The sequence below is a fragment of the Lissotriton vulgaris genome, chromosome 2_1 (genome assembly GCF_964263255.1).
Source record: "Lissotriton vulgaris chromosome 2_1, aLisVul1.2, whole genome shotgun sequence".
Classification (NCBI taxonomy): Eukaryota; Metazoa; Chordata; class Amphibia; order Caudata; family Salamandridae; genus Lissotriton; species Lissotriton vulgaris.
Genome location: NC_141687.1, coordinates 1,517,736,618 through 1,517,743,875, shown reverse-complemented (window position 1 = coordinate 1,517,743,875; position 7,258 = coordinate 1,517,736,618). Strand labels below are relative to the sequence as shown.

The following is a 7,258-nucleotide window of genomic DNA, read 5'->3' as shown; positions in this document are numbered from 1 at the left end:
ATTTTTTAACTAAGTTTGAGGTTTGTAATGGATTCTGGGTAACAGAACCTGGATCCTGGATTCCCCTTGGTGTCTATTTTTTCTATTTTTTTAAAAAAGTACAGGTTTGCTAGGTTTCCCTATGTGCTGCTGGCGCCTAGTGGGCTTTCTGCCCGCCCAGGGGGCAGATCAGGGGCTGCTGCCCCCATCCACCCCCGGGGGAGCAGAAAGACCATGGCATTTTTGGGGGGTGATGTGGACATTGGCATGCCCATTCTGGGCTGACCTCACCCATGAATTAAAAAAGTAAATCCTGAGGCCTAGTGGGCTTTCTGCCCCCCGAGGGTCAGATAAGGGACTATTGCCTAAATAGGCCTCGGGGGAGGGGCTGAAAGACTGTGGTAATTGTTTTTGGAGTGGGGCATTATCATGCCCATTCCGGGCAGCCCCCGCCCCTACCTTATAAAAAAAACATGGTACTTAGTGCACTTTCTACCCCCCCCCCCGGGGGATTATTGGGGGCTAATGCACCCAAACATCAATAAAAAGAAATCCCGGGTTTCTAGTGGGCTTTCTGCACCCCAGGTCGGCTGATTGTGGGCTACCGTCCCTGGTTGCCTCCTGTGTGGGCAGAAAGACTGACATTTCTCTGGGGGGCATGGGGGCATTGGCATGCCCTTTTTGGGCATCCCCCAGCGCAACATCAATTAAAAAAAGTCCTTGTTTTTTAGTGGTTTTTCTGTCCCGCGGGGGCAGATAGGGGTAAAAGCGCTCCTGTTGAGTACTTTCTCCACCATTCCAAAACAATCCTTTTGGTGTCACAGTACAAGGTATAATACAGTTCAATACAGGGCAGCACAATGAATGATGACCAGCAGTAGCTATATATCACCTTAAACTAGGCAGGTGATAATGGAGACAAGTCATACATGTTTCATGGTGCCTATTTTGTTGTGCAAGCCGAATGAGACAACAACTGGAATCTCAGAACTGTGGCAAATTTAACATTTTTAAAAAGAGGGGGTTTAAGCTTTCCCTTGAGCCACATTTGTTTAAAACAAGGGCAGTTAGGAGGTGGTGATGAGGGAGGGTAGAGAGAAGGGGCATGCTTTAGTTGGAGTGAAGTGGTGGGAGGGACGTGAAAGTTACAAACTGGAATGTGGCACTGGAATGAAAACAACAAGAGTACCGAAAATAGAAGCAAAGGGCAGGACAGAGATTGTGGCGTAACGGCCAAAGCTGGTGGCCTTGCAGCTGGGGAGACGGGTTTTAGTCTTGACGTTGTCTCAACATCCTGTACAACCATCCCTGAAATGAGTGTTAACACACAACTATTAAATGAAAGATATCAGATAAACGAAAAAACATGCAGACGACAAGCATGCTTCAAGTGTTTGCAGGCGGGGCGAGATTAGGTAAAGTAAACAAAAAATGCAGTGCAGACAAAACCGAATAAAAGATGTTCCACCCGCCAACACGGATGCAAAGGAGTACTTGGGCCACGGGACACTAATAAGAGTAAAACACAGAAAACAGCATGCTACAGTCAATAGAAAGGGAGGAAAAGTTAGTGCCAAGCAAACAAACCAATGAAAACTAAAGGCAGGAAGTAAGCCCCTTTTAAGATTTATATTGAATACAATAGATTTCACAAGCACAGTTTGCAAGCACGTTGTGCAGGCAAAACCTAAAAACTGCTAGACTTTTCAGAAGCGGCAGTCTGATTGGAGCTCTGGCAGAAAGAAAGGAGATAAGACCAGGTACTGGCACATATATTCTATCTAAGTCTCCTCACAACAACATGCGCTGTCCGAGAGTAGCAGTGTTTTTGGTAGGGGGGACTGTTCTGTAGTGCGAATTTGACCGGAAGGTACCAGAGCGCTTTACATGAGCACCAGTTATGTTACAGGCAGGAATTCTCATTTTGTTCAGCACTCGGAGATTAAGTGATTTGCCCAGAACCACAGGATGTTGAGTGTCCCTGCTGAGACTCGAAGCCGGTTCCACAGCGTTGAGATCGACCGCACGAGACATTAGGCCACATCCTCTGAGTTAAGTAGTTATGCCTCCAACTTCTTTCTATTTGTGAATTAAAATTAATTGTACAATGATTTTCAATCTTCAGTGGAATAGATTTTTGTACTGTCACTTTAAGAAACATCAATGTCAGATCGCCAAGTGTCAATAGCTTTATACAAGTATATTGTGTATAATCTCTACTTTCTATGCAGGTTGGAGTCACTTGTCCTCTAAATCTATGTTGTGACAGAGAACCTTCAGGCTCACAGCACACAAAAGGTGTTCTGCCAAGACATGAGCATAGGTGACTTATTCATCCAGTTATAAATGTTCAGCAATCACTCCTTGAGGCACTTATGTTGCATTGCAACAGAGGTCTATGTTATTTTTTACTTTACTAAGATATTGTCAACTATTAGTGGTTGCATGGGAATGCACATGTAAAATCCCTGGACTGCCCCTTGTTCAAACTAACACAAAGCACTTCCTTGCATTACTGTTAGGCAACTTGGATGAGATGGAATATAATTAGGGATCCCGGTTTTATGGTATGATTTTTTTTAACATTTCGGTCTGTATTTATCCATATTTATTTTTTGGTCATTTTATCTGTATTTATCCACATTTATTTTTATCGCAAACAAAAGAAGACGCTGCAGCTAGTATTTTTTCACATGCATTTAAAGAGACACTGCACACTTGCACTCAGTTGTTATAGGTTTAGATATATTTATATATACCTCAAATTAAGTAAACACAATACATTCATCGGAAAACTTTGCAAAAATAATTTAAATAGAACATAGGCCTAAACAGACCTTGAGTAACTTGCATTAGGAAACCTTTACTGTAGGGCTGTACACCCTAGGGACCAGAGGGGAGGATAGAAATAGCTTTTTGTAAACAGGCCTTTAAATCCTGTTCTTATCTTGTCACATATAGCCTCTGGGATTAGTTGGACCTACATATGAATTCTTTTGGCTGATTTTTCTTTTATTTTGTTTTAATTGAGGAGATAATACTTATCCAGCGTACACTATTTATGCCTTGCTAAAACACAAGGTGAGTGTTCATATTTTGAGGGGAGGAGGGTGTGGAATGCTTTGTTTCCAGATCGGAAACATTCTTCCTCCAGAGCGAACACAAAGCACAATGGAACTGGGCCAGGACGTCTTGGAGTGCTTTATCTGAGCACCAGTTAAATTTACTTGTTCATATGCATTGTTTACAGACATGTGGAAATTAAGTGAAATGCCCAGAATCACATGATGATTTTATGATGCAGCATCCTAGATTACTCAATGAAAGTATTTAAATTGATTAACTGGCCAAAAGGGTTTCACCCTGCAACAAAAGAACGGCGAAATTGCGTACACAACAAAAGCAATGCACTGCTCACCCTCCACCTTCCCCTCTGGAGCAAACCTAAAGACAAGGGGCTGCTGAAAGCATTAATGCACATTAAATAGGGGAAGGCACACTGAGGCAGAAGCAACAGACTCCAAAATTGCCCAGCTCACCTGAATAAAGCAAAGCACTCTCAGGCCATGAGACCCAGCACACATCCAGAAGTGACACAGGGAGAGCATGCCAGATGGAAATGACTACCCCAGGCTCCCCCCATGGATCCTGATGAATGACCTGCAAAAGGAGAGCATCAAATGTGGTACTAAGAGTCCGCCCTCTTAGTAGGGCGCCTTTCATGTGCAGATGGCAGCCATTTCTCTTTGCATCAGATAAGGCAACCCTGGGGTGAAACACTGCCCGAGCTCAGCTGAATGAAGTGAAGCACCTCAGACTATGAGACGAGGCACATGCTGAGTGCAGATGCATTGCTCTGTGCACCAGATTAGGCAACATTGGGCTGAAGCACTTTGTCGAAATCTTGTGTGTCTGTATTTTTCCGTTTATATTTATAAATACAGACAAAGGAAAAAATACTCCATCTGCATTTATATGTAAAAATGTGTTTAAACAGAAAACTGGGAGCCTTAAATATAATTTAACAAATCAACATTTTGCACCAGTGTGCATCCCTCTTTGTGACTTTGCACTAATACAAAGTGTTAATATATATTTTTTTGTTTTTATTTATACATTCTCTAAAATAGAAAAAATAATCAAACATGTTTACACATCTCATCAAGTCAAACAATTTCGATACTGTTAGAAATGGGATTTCTGGTTGGCTAAGGCTTGCGCCAAAGCCAGGCAGAAACCACCACTATAGTCAGGGCAAGGGACTTACACGCCAAAGATAACGTTTGCTCACCCCTTGGTAGCTTGGCAAGAGCAGTCAGGCATATCCCGGAGGCAATGTTTAAAGCATTTGCGCACGCACACAGCAACAACATCCCAGGCACACTACAAAAGAACTCTACACAAGGTTAGATAAAAATAGCCTTTGTATTCTCATAACACATTAGAATAGTAAACACATAACATACACTGGGCCAACTGGCATGGGCAATATTCACAAGGGATTATTTACACATGACAGGGCCACGTGGGTCACTGTCAGGATCAGCATTTAGCAGAAATTGGTAAAAGTAATAGATCATAAGCATATAACTAGTAACCACTGGTAATCACTGAACTCCACCTCAACCTGTAACATAAACTACATTATGCACAGTCACAACAGTCACGAATTACATTCTGCGCCAACCTCCCCAGCATTAACACATTATGCAATCTCCTCTCCTCCAAGCATTGGAAATGCAATAGGTCTCGCAGCATTAGAGTTAGTGATTTTAGAATTGTTTATGGGGTTTTTTTGTACATCTTTAGCATTTTTGTTTCCTGTAGCCAATGCTAAAGAATTACAAAAAAAAAAAGGCATAAACATTTCTAAAAGCTCTAACTCAAATGCTCCGAGACCTATTGCACTGTGTGAGGGTGAGGGGTTGAGGGTGAGTGAGGGTGAGTGAGGGGTTGAGGGTGAGTGAGGGTGAGGGGTTGAGGGTGAGTGAGAGTGAGGGTGAGTGAGGGTGAGGGTGAGTGAGGGTGAGGGTGGGTGAGGGGTTGATGTTGAGGGTGAGGGGTTGAGGGTGAGTGAGGGGTTGAGGGTGAGTGAGGGTGAGGGTGAGTTAGGGTGAGGGGTTGAGGGTGAGTTAGGGTGAGGGGTTGAGGGTGAGTGTGAGGGGTTGAGGGTGAGTGAGGATGAGTGAGAGTGAGGGTGAGTGAGGGGTTGAGGGTGAGTGAGGGTGAGGGGTTGAGGGTGAGGGGTTGAGGGTGAGTGAGAGTGAGGGTGAGTGAGGGTGGGTGAGGGGTTGATGTTGAGGGTGAGGGGTTGAGGGTGAGTGAGGGGTTGAGGGTGAGTGAGGGTGAGGGTGAGTTAGGGTGAGGGGTTGAGGGTGAGTTAGGGTGAGGGGTTGAGGGTGAGTGTGAGGGGTTGAGGGTGAGTGAGGATGAGTGAGAGTGAGGGTGAGTGAGGGGTTGAGGGTGAGTGAGGGTGAGGGTGAGGGGTTGAGGGTGAGGGGTTGAGGGTGAGGGGTTGAGGGTGAGTGAGGGTGGGTGAGGGGTTGAGGGTGAGTGAGGGTGAGGGGTTGAGGGTGAGTGAGGGTGAGAGGGTGAGGGTGAGTGAGGGTGAGGGGTTGAGGGTGAGTGAGGGAGAGTCTCATTGTAGGTACATGGCTTTAGTAGGGTAGCGGGGAGAGGGAACAGAGGGAGGATAAGGGGAGGGGGGAGGAGAAATGTGACACGGCGGGCAGGGGAGGGGGCGGAGCGGGGGCCTGGAGTCCGGCTGAGGAAACTGATGTGCACGCGCTTTTAAGCTCAATGCGCATGCGCATGCGCATTGAGCTTAAAAGTCACGGGCACTGCAAGGAATCGCCACGATTCCTTGCAAGTTGGACAAAGAGTGGATAAGCCCCCATAGTCTCGCTTGCTCGATGCGCATGCACATCGACAGGCGAGACCTAAAAACAGCAGGTAACAAGAGCGATTGTCCAAAGTGGGAAAAGGGGATGTTAGACTGGGGCATCGTAGATATCATTCACTCTGCGCCCGAATGTAATAACTATAAGGCTAAGCCCCCTAACCCCTGATTGCGTGTGCAAACCAGGTCACAGCATCACAGGATCAGTATTTGCCCACAACAAATGGCATCCAGGGACCAAGTTCACATGTAGGGCAATAGAACAATGTCAACAAATATGGGATGCAAACATACAGAGATATACATGGACAGGAACTAACACACACCCTTGAATAGCAATGGAATTAACATAATTTTCTTTGTTTCAGAGGAAATGGGGCAGTAAAGATGGGAAGCAACCTCAATTGTTACACCACCATGGACGATGCGGACATACAGGGGCACCGCTGGCCTGATGGATCACTTTAGTCAGTGCAGGACACATGCAACTACCCCCAAACTGAATGACTTCTGTACACTTGTAACTCTACATACGCCTACCCCCGTGATACCAGAAGTGGACCTCTCCGACTTGCATAACCATCCCATGGGCCGTTATAGTAATGGACCGTGGTTTGATTTTTGTAAACGTTATTTTACCAACATCACTTCTCGTGTTATCATTGATGTCACATTTTGCGACATATCACGTTTTGAACTGTTATCAAATATATGACCAAGTTCTCACTCCTACAGATTTTCAGATCTTGGGAAGCTGCAAAAGAGCAAGTTGGGCTGTAAAAAGTAAACTAAGGAGCACGCTTTAAGGCAGATCACCCTGCAACTGATGAACTACCCACCTCGGCAGTGTAGTCCACCTTCACTTTCGTGATGGTCCAGTAGCAAGGGTCTTCGCTGCTCTGCAGCCACGACTTGCGGGTCACAATCCACCCGATGCCGAAGTGACGCAGCCCGCTGAGCAGGGCGAAGAGGCGGCTTTCGTTGCGAACGTCCTCCCAAGCCAGCACGGGTAGCCGCTTTCCAGTGAAGGGTCGGGTCATGGTTTGGTAATCCAAGGCATAGCGCTGCGAATCACGCGGGCGATTCTTTAGAGCCCGATACTCGCGAATCTTGCGAGCCATTTCGGCAATCAGCCGCAAGCGCTTCTTCCGAGCCATCGCTAACTCGAAATGGCCACGGACACACAATCAGAAAACACTACGATAAGCCTCAAGCTTTGAAATGTCCCGCTGTAGCTTTCACTTAATAACCTGATTTCTGGCTTGCGCTATGAAAGGACATAGAATAACATCGTATGTGACGGTAGGAACGTTCCATCCGAATCTGTTGCAGAAGGAATGGCAAACCAGAGTACCCGCATCTATGGGTTGAAGAACATGC

The 7,258-nt window shown here is 45.8% G+C and overlaps 1 pseudogene; it reads right to left on the bottom strand.

Moving 5' to 3' along the window:
• Window positions 1–6,690: 6,690 nt before the first annotated feature.
• Window positions 6,691–7,035, bottom strand: LOC147732827 (small ribosomal subunit protein mS34 pseudogene; annotated as a pseudogene).
• Window positions 7,036–7,258: the final 223 nt, after the last annotated feature.